Below are 14,283 nucleotides of genomic sequence, written 5' to 3'. Positions count from 1 at the left end.
TTCTAGATTCCACATACAAGAATTAGACTCTGCTGTAGTCATAGAAGGACCATGTTTCCTCTACCCCACCCATGGAGGAAATGTATTCCATAGATTGTGTTTCTTAAGGGAGAGATGTGTTGCTTGCCAATTATGAGGTTTTCGTTTTGTTTCTATTATGGTAAGGCCTCTGCAAACGGATTGGTTGCATTGTCTTTTAAAGAAGGGAATACATGCACTCATCCCTCCTGACCACCTGCAGTAGGAGTGCACATCTAGCCAACGTGGGCCTGTGTTCTTCAGACTGCATTATCCCTGTTGATAATGGGATTCTTAAAGTTGTGTAAAGAGAATAGGGTTTTTTTAGATAGTCAGACCATAGCCCTCAAATTTCATCCAGTAGCAGATTGGGAGCTGGTTTAATGCACACAGCACTAGTATGATTATTTTCCCTCCTCTACCCCTCAACTGATGGGTCCACTTTGGAGACATGTGGCTGCATGTTTTATAAGTTGCAGTTTCCACTGTATGTAGAAAGCTAGAAATAGGGAACATTGCAGCACCTCTTTGTAGAAGTGACAAAGGAATGGATCACTGTGGTCAGGATCTGCCTCTGAGGGAAGCAGGTGAAATCCTGTCTTATAGAGATGGGGAAAAAAGATATTTCTGGCCACTGTTGCAACGAAGGTGTCCAACCATAGAGATGTATATGAATCTGAACATGCACTTAGAGGTATAGAGTCTAATTCAAAGTGCAGGTAGAAATACTCCAGTTGACCTCGGTAGACTTTGGATTCAGCCCATAATGAACACTTTTGAATCCTGAAAAATAAATAAATAAAAGTAACTTAAGCAGAGGACCTTTTAAGAAGTTAATTTTCATGCATGTGTAGTTTGTCATCTTGGTTGGCCCATATGTCCTCACCTACTTTATATTTCTCAAAACTCTCAGATGAAATGGAATTAAAGGATTATTATTATTATTATTATGAAGCTATTTGTAAATGAGTTAATGAAAACATTACTTTGCTATACATGTCATTGAGTATGGGTCATTAAACAGGGTGGTAAACATCTTTTGATACATCTTTCTTTAGTAGGCAATTTGCAATCTATTTTCATTGCCATGTGTATGCAGCAAGAGGGGATAGAAATAAACAGTAATTAAAATAACTTCTTTTCCTGCATGATTTTCCCCCTTCATTCTTCTTATGCATTTGCTATATTCTATTTCCTTAGCTTTTAATCATGTTATAGTGGTGTATGTGCTTGTGTTGTCGGGCTCTGTATCATTTTATTTTAAAACCTTTTTTCAAGGATATATGACCTTAAAATAAACATAAAAAATACTTCCCAAGGTCCAAACCTAATCATCCAAGATCATCCTGGAAATGCTGCCTTAGGTATAGGGTTGCCAATTTTGGTAAGACATATTCCTGGAGGTTACATCACATTACATAATCTTTAATTAAAGATTAATCTTTAATTCCTGGAGACTCCAGGAAAATCCTGGAGGGTTAGCAATCCTACTTAGGTCCCAATCTTGCAGTTACTTGCAGATGTGCTTATCTTTAAACATGGAAGTAGTTCCTCTGAAGTCAGACTGCTCCCAGGCTTAAAATAAAGCATATGCATAAGAGTTTGCATGTTTGGGGCCTTAATTATGAGCATTCAATCCCTTACATGAAGTAAAAATTTAGAGTTATAGTATATCTAAAGAATAGCTTCCTGAATTGGGAGTATGCCTTCTTCTAACAGACCTAGAAGAAGAAAGTGGAAAAGAACCAAGGTCTATTGATGGCATGAAATTGATCATATGAGAGATACCACACACAGTCAGTCCTTTTACAGCATACACTCCCATTTATTCATGCATTTTTAGGCGATGGAGTAGTGTGACAGCAGCAAAAACTCACAGCTTAAATATGCTGGCACTTCTTAACAATCAGTGTTTTGGTTAGTAAATTTGCATGGTGAATAAGAGGGTTTAATATGTGATACTCTATTTTAACAGCTGTTGTAACTATTACATTATGGTATTGCCCATTAATCTTATTAATTGCTGCAAATTTACTTCTAAAAAGGTGATTTTCCCTCCTCCTGCCCCCAGGAAAGTGCTATTAACTTCAACAGAGAGTTGCTACTACCAATGGTTCCATTTTTCAAACTGAACCAGAAATCCTCTTGGTTGCAGGTTTGGGTGTTCTGGTAGCATTTTTTTAAAAAAAAGGTTGAGGGTAGAGGGGAAAAAAGAAATAGGAAAGCTAGAAACAAAGCTGATGGTTTCATAGATTACCACAGCCAATGGAGATAAGGGGGGAAATGTGAAGATCTGGAGCAGAAAGGAAGAGGACAATGAAATAAGAGAAGCCGGGGGGGGGGGGGGGGGGAGAAGAGATAAAGTGGCCTGCTCTATGATATGCAGGGATTAGTGTACAGAGCTCCTGGAAATACCAATGGAAGCATAATTTTTCACATGTTGGAATGAGATTGTAACCTCCTTTTTTTTTTTTAATCCTATTCTGCTTTTTTTCACTCTTCCAAAATATGTTTTGCCTAGGATTTTTTCTCTGATTCTTGCTTCGTTTCTGGAGCTAGGGTCTCACTGATCATGACTTCCTATAACAGCTATATTTCACTGGAAAAGTGGAACTGTCAAGCTTTTACCGTCAACTGTAAAATTTGTATGTGCAGGTGATAGGGCTTTCTTGGAAACTAATCCAGGAATCCGAAACTCATATCCAGAAGAGACGGAACAGACAAGGATGAAATGAATTATGGTGAATTTACAGCAAAATACAAACACCACTTTTTGTTTTTTACTTAGTCTGTTCACACTAATGCACACTCTCACATTCTGCCTTTGCTCTGTGAGTGTGTGTGAGTGAGAGAGAAAGAGAAAGATGTGATATGTTCACTTATAGTTTTGCAAGGCATTGGGATAGTAGAGGAATGGAGATACCTGAAGAGAGTTCTTGAGCCATAATGAATTAAATCTGTTCAATGACGCAAACCCTCACAGGGGCCATACCTAAAGAGAAACCCCTAGAAATTTCGGATGACTTTTTTAAAAAAAAAGAGGCTACCAGGAAATGCAGTAGACTCCTCCAGATCTTCCAATTTAGAGTTCTCTTTTTTTTCTTGAGGACAGTGATCTATTAGAGTTGGAATCTAAAAAGTCAGAAATGAGAACCCAGGAGAAATTACTTCCCCTCGAAAATCGTGGAACTTTTTAGGTTTGCCAGCTGCACTTTGCTACCATAAAGTTTCTCTTGTCTGCAGCTTGCAGCTGGAATAGAAGGAAATAATTCCACTTGTAGTGAAATATTTCCCTAGTATTATCAAGAAAGGAACCCAGAATGTCTCTTAATCTAATCAAAACAGTAAATCAGAAAGGAGAGAATAATCTATGAGCAAGTGGCTAAATGGATCGCTCATGATATTTTCTACCTTCTGAAAGGCACCTCAGTTTCTTTCCAGGGTCCCCATAATCAAACTGGTGGTAGCAGTAGATAAAAAATAAACCGTAGTATCAGTGGACTATGATTTTTTTTACTGAAAGACCAAGTAAATCAAAAACTCAATCAAAAAATCAAACCTTCTCTTATGAGGAGTTAGGGAAAAAAGTAGCCACAAAAAGTAGTTGAAGTGAACAGTCACAGTCTTGCTTAGACCCAGAAGTTACAGTTGAAAATTAGGTCTGATATTTAGCTCATCTTGTTTTTGGATATTACATCCGTGTCCAAAAAGAATAATGGGTGTTCTTGCATATTATGCATGCTGTAGTCCTTAGGCACAACAGGGTGAGTTAAGGACAGAATGTCAGACATAATTTTCATCCCTAACTCTGAATTTGCTTGCTGTTGTGGACTTGTGTCAGACTAAAATACTTGGATGTAGTTTTTTTTCTGGTTTCCTGCTTTTTAAAATGTCTCAGCATGCTTTTTCCCCCTCTTCGATTTTAATAGTGTAGAATTCTGCCATTAAACAGTTTTGTCTCCTGTTTTCATTCTTCTTTATTTTAAAGAAAACACCCTGTTAAAATAAACAGTATAAATTTTAGTGTTTATTTCACTTTTGTAAACACTGCAGTGTGTTTTATTGATTACATTATTACTGTCATGTTTTCTTATGTATGACAAAAGTATTTTGGGCTGGTCAGTAAATCTATCTTCTATCCATATAACTACTTGTAAAGGTCACCTCTTTTTCCTAGACAATATGCTTGCCAATATGTTTAACCACTCCCTAGCTTGATTTATCTTGTGTATTATAGCAGTTTGCTAAACGTATTTCAAAAATTGACAAAGGACTTTATTTCACGAAAATGAATATCAGTTTCCGTTCTTTCTTCCACATCTTGCTACTCCAAAAATATTAGCCAGTTTTGAGAACATATACCATTGATTTCCATTTGTTTTCTGTTATTAATTTGGCTTACATATTTTACACCTAACACCAGTGCTTAATGGAATGAAAATAATTTCCCAGAGAGAAACACTGCTGTGTTTGAGAGAAATTTGCCTTAAGATTATATCTGGAGCTTCCAAACAAATGGAGGGAGACTAAAACAGTCTCTTCCTTGTTTTAGTTTGTTTATAAATGCTGGTGATACACATGTGCAACCCCAGGCACTTGAGTGTGGTGCTTATGCATTGTTCATTTGAAATTAATTCTACTGTGAATGTTTCAGAATGACACATTGTATGTGTGTGATCTTTGTTAGAGGCAGGCTAAATTAGACAGTGACTTATACCCCTGGTAACCCAATTGACTTCAGTTCAGAGTTTAGTCTATTGTTTCAAATGCTTGTGCTCTGTGCTAGATTTTTTGGTTTGCTAATATAATCTGGAGAGAGTAGAAACCTGTAAGCTTTTTGTTGCTGTTCTTATTACTTGGATATGAATTGTTGCTCTACACTTATGTCTTTCCTTCATTTAGACCCTTGTCATGTTTACCCTGCCCCTTGCCCTTGCTATTAATATATAGAAAAGTCAACAAGAAGGAAAAAACATCAGGCTGACTGGAAAGCCGGGAAGCCTCCCAGTATTTGTATTAGACAGAATCTATTCCATGAGGCAAAGAGTTAAACTGAAAGACTTCTGTAGACTTACACAGCCAATTAAGTGTGTGCTGTCTCTTACTCTGCATGCATGCCCTTGTGCAGTAAAATGTAATTTATGTTAGTAATGTATGCTGTCCCTGCTTAGTGACCTGGGCTCAAGCTGTGACATATTCAATACACTGTGACAGTGAAGAAAAAAGATCTACATATATACACATGCGTAAGACTGGATTATTAAAACTGGAATAGCAAGGTAAAGTTAAAGACTGTATTGCAGGGGTCGGCAACCTTTCAGAAGTGGTGTGCCGGGTCTTCATTTATTCACTCTAATTTAAGGTTTCGTGTGCCAGTCATACATTTTAACGTTTTTAGAAGGTCTCTTTCTATAAGTCTATAATATATAACTAAACTATTGTTGTATGTAAAGTAAATACGGTTTTTAAAATGTTTAAGAAGCTTCATTTAAAATTAAATTAAAATGCAAACCCCCCCCCCCCGGACTGGTGGCCAGGACCCGGGCAGTGTGAGTGCCACTGAAAATCAGCTTGCGTGCCGCCTTCGGCATGCGTGCCATGGGACTTTTCTACCCCTGCTGTATTGTCTGCTCTTTAACTGCAGGCAGACAAAAATCAGATCTTAAGATATATGCTTGTTCTTGCAAGGTCCTTGAACAGATATTAAACTGCTTGGTGTCAGAAGGACCTGCCAAGTTGGCAACTAATGAGAATTAATCTGGGTAAGAATTTTTTAAATTAATAGTGTATGAAATTGTAGACACTGGATTCTCTTGTCTCTTTGCTGCTTCTATTAGCTTTTAAGTGTTTAATAGTTGGGAATCTGTCAGTTACTTGGAGGTGAATTTATTTGAAATGGTATTAAAAGTAGGGGGCTCGTTTTCTATTTCACAACTATTTTCTGAGATTTGAGATGTGTTTGGCATCTTTTAAAGGGATGTGCACAGTTGTAATGCAGAAGTAGTAGATTTTCAGTGTTAGACGTTGTTTTGCAGAGAATATTTTTGGTGTGTGTGTGTATATATGCAGTATCTACTGAAATGCATTATATGTTATGAAGTACATGTACTATATGCCTACCTCATACTTGTATAACTATGTAAAAGATACATCTGAATTTCTGTGGTGCACTCAGATTTATAAACCAGAAACACTAACTGTATTTTGTCAGTTGGCATAAAAAAAACTCTAACCAACAAACAAAGCCCAACAATAGCAACACTAGAAGACATTCTCTCAATTTGCTACCATTAACTCATGATTATTTCTTAGTGACTTAACTGTTGTTTTCATGCTATGTTTGCTTTCCATTTTGGAAGGTGCTGCAGACCTCTCTGATGTATGAGTTGTTTATACTAGTCAATGCTATCTAATCTATCTAGCCATGTATGCGATTCATCACTGTGGTATTGGTCTGATTCAGAAACAACCTCAACAAAGGCTTAAACGAGAGAACATAAATGAAGAAACGTATTATCAGAATTGTAGAAACTTAGGACACACACTGTACTTGGAGATTGCCTTAAAGAACAGCAGAACTGATGGCTGAAGCCATTCGTCTGTAGCTACTTTTGAAAGTCCTCCTAGGAGTTGACTAATAGTAGTAGCATGAGCACTGTCAAGAAGAAGGTGGCCCTATCAGAGAACTACATGGTGCCTGGGGAATACCCAGGGCCAGCTCTAGGTTTTTTGCTGCCCCAAGCAAAAAAAATTTTGGCTGCCCCCCACCCCAGCCCTGGGCTCTCTCCTCCTCCCCCCCCCCCAACTGCACCCTCCTGCTGCCCCATCCCTGGGTCACTGGTAACTCACTCCCAGGGCGGGTCATTCAGCAGGAATTTTGGATGTGCACAGAACACAGACAGGATTGGTTCCCATATGGTTACAGAACTGCAGTAAAGTGGAACATGTTTCAGCTTGTGTGACTGGAGGATATCTGGATGCATATTATAAGACTGTCCTACATAAATGAGGAAAAGTTGAGGTGCCTTTATTATTCTTTTGTTCCATTCTTTGTTTCTATGGGGAATGCACTATCACGGTCTTCCTTTTAAACAAATAAAACTAAAACTTAAAAAAAAAGCAATGGCTGTTGAAAATAGCAATTCCAGTCCTAATAACCACTGGGAAGCATTTCTTGCTCAATTTATTCTACTTTTTCTACAGCAAGTTACAGTGGATCAGTATATTTGATTTGGGGGAAATGAAGTAACAGTCGCCCAAATTGAGCTTGAGCACTCCTGAATTTTGAGGGTGTTCAAATCTGGAAGGCAGGTGCTAGATTCCCTTTCTGAATATTAGGTATATCTGGAGAGGAAAAGTCAATTTCTGCTTCCATGGCTCAGAAGTGGAAATCCTCCTAAGTGCCTGGTACTGTATCTAAAGCTGCCCAGTTCCAGAGCCTCCCCTCCCTTACTTTTCATGTTAAATTCTAGTCGGATCCACATACCTCCCTTGCTAGGCTTCAGATAGAGAGGTGCACCATCCATTTAGTCCCCCCAATTCCTTCTCTGGGGGAGAACCCAGGGCTGGGGCAGCAGGAGGTGCGGGTGGGGGGGAAGAGCCCAGGGCTGGGGCAGCAGGAGGGTGCAAGTGGGGGCCAGAGCTGGGGCAGCAGGGGGTGTGGGCGGGGGGGGGGGGGGGAGCCCAGGGCTGGGGAGGGAGGCGGCAAAAAACCTAGAGCTGGCTCTGTTCCTACCATTCACAGAAAGCTGCAGATTTCAGTTCCAGACGCCTTTCCCACACCCTTTCCTGTTGCTAGTGGCCAAGGGACTGCTGGGAAACGTAGTTCTTTCCCTGCTCCAGGGCTCGCTCTATAGGAACGGAGCTAACCAAAGAACTACAGCTCCCAGGGCCCCCTGTTGATTCTCAGCTCCCATGCTGGATTCTTGCGCCCTTTGCAAATCTGCTGCCCCAAGCAACTGCTTGCTTTGCTGGTGCCTAGAGCCAGCCCTGATTATACCTTTATGAAGTCAAATAGAAAAACAACTTGAGGGTGTTAGCTGCAGCCCACCCTACAAGTTAAGCATGCACTTGAAATAACCTTGTATTAGAATTTAAAATGTGCAGAACATATTACTAGACTAGTAAATATGTATTCCGGTGACCTTTACAAAAATGTTCCTACTTTATGGTTGTGCTAGTAGAGGTTACTACAGTGCTAGTTTTATATTCCCAAAGTACAATGATACTGGGAAGAGCTGATTTAATGTTTATTGAGAGTTAACTTTAAGCAAACTAATCAGATCATCTGCATCAATGGAGGGGTTCAAACATACCATACAAATCCAGTAGAAAATTGAATGGGTAGGAAAAGTTTTTGATTTGTGTGCGAGTGGATTAAAAATTTCTTTGCAGCATAACACTAAGCTAGAACCTGTCTGATCTTTAAGTCTTAATGACAGAAGCTGCAGGATCTAACATTTCATACAGCACAAATTAAGCTAAAGGCACAAGAGGAGTATAAGAATGGGATATTATGTGAGTAGCTCTTTATTTTGTTCCTGCATCTGGATTTGAGGAAAAGAAATCAAGTATGCATTCATGCAGGTGAGTTTATAGGGAAGGCAAATACTACAGTGGTAGGAAGAACCCCTTTGCATCATTCAGCCTTTATATTATCTGTCCACTTTGGAAGCAGAGTTGATGGACCTCATAGGGAATGGCATCTGTTCTTCCTTGAATTGAATGGTGATGGCTGCTATGCAAGATTTAAGAATTTAGGGAGCAGGGAAATGGAAAAATGTGGTCCCTGGGGCTTCAAGGGGTGCTCAGGGAAGAAAGAGAGGATGTGTGGATTTCACTCAATTATAGGTAGGGCTGCAGATTTGTCTCAGGATTTTTTTAATTAAAAAATCACAGAGCAGTCACTGTAAATTTACTGAAGGTCACAGGTTTCATGAACTTAATTTTTACTAAAATGACAAATGAGGAAGGGCCCTGAAGGAGAGGTTCGAGGGTGAGCCCCACCCCACACTCACCACACAGTGGTAGCTCCTCGGCTCCTGTCCCGGGGGGCTGGGCCCAGCTCCCCACTCATGGATTTGGGACCTGGCACATGGGGTTGCAGCATTGCCTGGTTTGGCCTCATTGAGATCTTGTGCATGGGGTTGCAGTGCTGCCAAAACTGAGTGGCGCTGCGACCCAATGTGCAAGGTGGTAACGCCTGGAGCGGAAAGCTGGGCCCAGCCCTATGGGACAAGAGCCACAGGACACAAAGCCAAGTCACAGACACATGGAAAAATCATGGTATCCATGACATTTTTCCCACTGTGACAAATCTGCAGCCTGAGTGATAGGTTCTAGATCCTCACTTGATGTAAATTGGGATTGCTCCACTGAAGTCAATAGCTGTGCCAGTTTATACTAGCTGGCTCTATATCTACAAGAGAATTGAGTGTTCAGGTCAGAATTTATATAAAGCACATGGTATTTTTTTTGCCTGTGTCTTCACGAACAAGGTCAGCTCCCAGACTGCTGCACTGGGCCGCACAGTATGGGGAGGAGGTGACCAGCCCTCTATGGAGAAAGAAGTGGTTCGGGGCTATTTAGAAAAACTGGATGAGCACATGTCCACGGGGCCGGATGCGCTGCATCTGAGGGTGCTAAAGGAGTTGGCAGATGTGATTGCAGAGCCATTGGCCATTATCTTTGAAAACTCATGGCGATCGGGGGAGGTCCCGGATGACCGGAAAAAGGCTAATGTAGTGCCCATCTTTAAAAAAGGGAAGGAGGAGGATTCGGGGAACTACAGGCCAGTCAGCCTCACCTCAGTCCCTGGAAAAATCATGGAGCAGGTCCTCAAGGAATCAATTCTGAAGCACTTAGAGGAGAGGAAAGGGATCAGGAACAGTCGGCATGGATTCACCAAGAGCAAGTCATGCCTGACTAACCTAATTGCCTTCTATGAGGAGATAACTGGGTCTGTGGATGAGGGGAAAGCAGTGGATGTGTTATTCCTTGACTTTAACAAAGCTTTTGATACGTTCTCCCACAGTATTCTTGCCGGCAAATTAAAGAAGTATGGGCTGGATGAATGGATTATAAGGTGGATAGAAAGCTGGCTAGATCATCAGGCTCAACGGGTAGTGATCAATGGCTCCATGTCTAGTTGGCAGCCGGTTTCAAACGGAGTGCCCCAAGGGTTGGTCCTGGGGCCAGTTTTGTTCAATATCTTCATTGATGATCTGGAGGATGGCGTGGACTGCACTTTCAGAAAGTTTGCAGATGATACTAAACTGGGAGGAGTGGTAGATATGCTGGTGGATAGGGATAGAATACAGAGGGACTTAGACAAATTAGAGGATTGGACCAAAAGAAACCTGATGAGGTTCAACAAGGACAAGTGCAGAGTCCTGCACTTAGGACGGAAGAATCCCATGCACTGTTACAGACTAGGGACTGAATGGCTAGGAAGCAGTTCTGCAGAAAAAGACCTAGGGGTCACAGTGGACGAGAAGCTGGACATGAGTCAACAGTGTGCCCTTGTTGCCAAGAAGGCTAACGGCATTTTGGGCTGTATAAGTAGGGGTATTGCCAGCAGATCAAGGGCCGTGATCATTTTGACATTGGTGAGGTCTCATGTGGAGTACTGTGTTCAGTTTTGGGTCCCATATTGCAAGAAGGATGTGGAAAAATTGGAAAGAGTCCAGTGGAGGGCAACAAAAATGATCAGGGGGCTGGAGCACATGACTTATGAGGAGAGGCTGAGGGAACTGGGCTTGTTTAGTCTGCAGAAGAGAAGAATGGGGGGGGGGGGGATTTGATAGCTGCTTTCAACTACCTGAAAGGGGAGTTCCAAAGAGGATGGATCTAGACTGTTCTCAGTGGTAGCAGATGACAGAACAAGGAGTAATGGTCTCAAGTTGCAGTGGGGGAGGTTTAGGTTGGATATTAGGAAAAACTTTTTCACTAGGAGGGTTGTTGAAGCACTGGAATGGGTTACCTAGGGAGATGGTGGAATCTCCTTCCTTAGAGGTTTTTAAGGTCAGGCTTGACAAAGCCCTGGCTGGGATGATTTAGTTGGGAATTGGTCCTGCTTTGAGCAGGGGGTTGGACTAGATGACCTCCTGAGGTCCCTTCCAACCCTGATATTCTATGATTCTATGATTAGATACACTTACAAACCTTGAGGAGACTTTCTGTTATGGATGGCCCAATTTAATTCTAGGAAGCTAATTTTGTCATAGAGCGTCTTAATCTTGAAATTAAAAAAAATTAGAGGAATCTTGGTGCAAGATTATCACTGAGTTATTTGACACATCATAATATAATCATAGATCTGGACTGGTAAAGATGAAGGCAGTATGTCCTGTCTGATACTAGTTATCGTATGTTTACAAATACCTAGCTAATGTTTCAAATGAGGTCATTCGCAATTAGGAGTTTTGGCTACAAATTAATGAAGAAAAATATTTCAAAGTCGAATTCAACTTAAACATTAGTAGATCACTGCTGATGGCATAACTTTGAGAGTTAATGATGAGGGATAATCCCCATATTTAAAAGAGAAAATTAAGCATACTGCATCATAGTGCCCTTCATTTATTTTGACAAGTGTCAGTTTTAATTTAGGGTACTTCATACTATACTAGTAATGTACTGTTGTGTAATTTGTAAGCAAAATAGTAATAGGGAACCTCGCTGTTGTTAAGTCTGTGATGAAAAGTGAGGGAAGATGCTGGAGGATTGTATGGATATGTGAGAGAATAATTGCATTTTATGTAAAATGTAACTAACAAGGTTCTTCTGTCATTTATAGAGCCTACTCTATTGTCTCCTTGCTCCCCGGGATCGGTAGGAGATGTTGTAAAGGTTTTGGGCCAGGTTCTGATCCGCACTAAGGTCCATTTTGAGCTGCAGGAGCAATGCAAAAGGATCTCTTATAACGAGCCATGAATAGGGAGCTGAAGATTTCCACAGTGTGGGGGAATCATCAGCTGGCGATATTGGCTGTATGCCAGCCTCTCCTGTCCCATTCTCTTCCTCCCATTCTCCCCCACAAGCATATGGGCTCTTTGTATGTTTAAAAAAAATCTCTATTAAGACAAAACATGCTTCTCCTCCTGGAGGGAGGATTAGAAAAAAAACACATGACATAGATAAGTCACATTGGTTAATGTGCTACTGGAAGGTGGTCATATACTATAGTGATGAACGCGGTACAAAAACCTACACAGAATAGAATCTGTGTAAAGCTGGAGCACACTCAGCCCTGGTGATCCTTGCTAGCATGTAATGGCCCTTAAAGCGTATTACAAGCTGGCACTAGTTAGAGCAGCCTTTAGCCACTCCAGATTGCACTGGAGGCTGGATCAGCCTCAGGATTGGGTATTGGTAATGGAAAGGTCATTCAGAGCCACCTTTGTCTCTTCCCTCCACTCAGCTGCACTGAACTCTGCTGCAACAGAGCTAGGATTATTTAACCCGATGTGAAGAGGTTAGTTGACAAATTACACCAGGTGGCTAAAAATATAAAAGGAAGAAAAAAGAAAATACAGAGAATTGCAGGCAAAATTAACAAGTTAAAAGCGATTCACAAACTATTCCAGGACAGTATTTCTTAGGTGAAAAAACTGTAGTGGGACAGGAAAGAAAAAGTACTTGAGAGTTAATTGCTATTGACACAACACTTCTTATGTACAGAGTCAGGCCTTGTTGCTATGATAATAAGAAGTTCAGCTGAATGCAGAGGCCTCCTCCAAGGCCCTTAGCACCACTTAAATTGCACGGTAAAGGCTTAAGTAGGGCTTACGTGGCATGTAGGGCCCTGTGTGGGGGTTAATTTCAACTATGTAGAAGATGTTGATTCAGTTCATTAACTTCATTCCCTCTAAGAAAGCTGAAAATACAGTCTCCACAATATATACAGGTGCCAGAGAGACTGTTCCTGGGGAGGGAAAAGAGAGGCATTTCAGTATCTTTAAATGGATTCATATAAATTATCATATAAATCTAGAAAGATTATCCTGGACTATTTGAAGTGGGGTGAATAATTGAGACTAAATAAGGATGACAAAGAAGTTATTTGCCAATTTGAGATGTAAATCCTGGAGGCCATTAAAACTTTAACACAGGGAAAAATATGGATAAATCAGTCCCCTGTGGAATTTTATAAACAGCTCTGTGAAATATTGATCCTATTACTACAAGAATCTTTTTGATCAGACTCTCCAGGCAGACAGTCCTCTTTCTTCACCGTGTAAAGCTTTAACTGATTTTTTTTCCAAAGGTTCTTCCAAAAAGCTTGGACTAAATTTTTCCAGAACGATTTATTAAGACCAGGTGAGATTTTTGTGACATCTATTTCAAACATTATTAAAGCTGTGCTGTCCTGCCACCATGCTGTCCTTGGCCATTAAGGCCGTGGCTTCCTGCCATCCCCATTGGCCTAGAACGGCGAACCACGGCCAGTGGGAGCCGTGATCGGTCGAACCTGCGGACGCGGCAGGTAAACAAACTGGCCCGGTCACCCAGGGTGCTCACCCTGGCAAGCCGTGTGCCAGAGGTTGCCGACCCCTGACCAAGCGCACCTTCGTTTTATGAACACTTTCACAGCAGATTTGACAAAATGGAAAGAAGGTACCGATGTGAGATTTCTAAAAATAGCTACAGCACTCGACCCATGTTTAAGAATCTGAAGTGCCGTTAGGATGACCAGATGTCCTGATTTTATAGGAACAGTCCCGATTTTTGGGTCTTTTTCTTATATAGACTCCTATTACCCCTTACCCCGTGTCCCAATTTTTCACATTTGCTGTCTGTTCACCCTAAGTGCCGTCCAAAATCTGAGAGGTACAAGATATGGAGCATGCTTTTAGAAGTCTTAAAAGAGCAAGACTCTGATGCGGAAACTACAGAACCCAAACCACCAAAAAAAGAAAATCAACCTTCTGCTGGTGGCATCTGAAATGAACATGTGTGGGTCTGCACTGCTTTGGATCATTATCAAGCAGAACCCATCATCAGCATGGAAGCATGTCCTCTGGAATGGTGGTTGAAGCACAAAGGGACATATGAATCTTTAGCACATCTGGCATGTAAATACCTTGCAATGCCGGCAACAAAAGTGCCATGCAAATGCCTGTTCTCACTTTCAGGTGACATTGTAAACAAGAAGCAGGCAGCATTATCTCCCATCAATTGTTTGTCTTAGTGATTGGCAGAATAAGAAGTAGGACTGAGTGGACTTGTAGGCTCTAAAGTTTTACAGTGTTTTGTTTTTGAATG

At 41.0% G+C, this 14,283-nt stretch overlaps 1 protein-coding gene across 18 annotated transcripts in view; it reads left to right on the top strand.

Moving 5' to 3' along the window:
- ENOX1 (ecto-NOX disulfide-thiol exchanger 1) overlaps positions 1-14,283 on the top strand; it is a 485,482-nt gene that overhangs the window by 44,235 nt on the left and 426,964 nt on the right. The gene's annotated exons all lie outside the window — the stretch shown is intronic.

The sequence above is a fragment of the Chrysemys picta genome, chromosome 1 (assembly GCF_011386835.1).
Source record: "Chrysemys picta bellii isolate R12L10 chromosome 1, ASM1138683v2, whole genome shotgun sequence".
In the NCBI taxonomy this organism is placed as follows: domain Eukaryota; kingdom Metazoa; phylum Chordata; order Testudines; family Emydidae; genus Chrysemys; species Chrysemys picta.
Note: the sequence above shows the minus strand (reverse complement) of the source record. Positions and strands in the feature narration are given on the sequence as shown.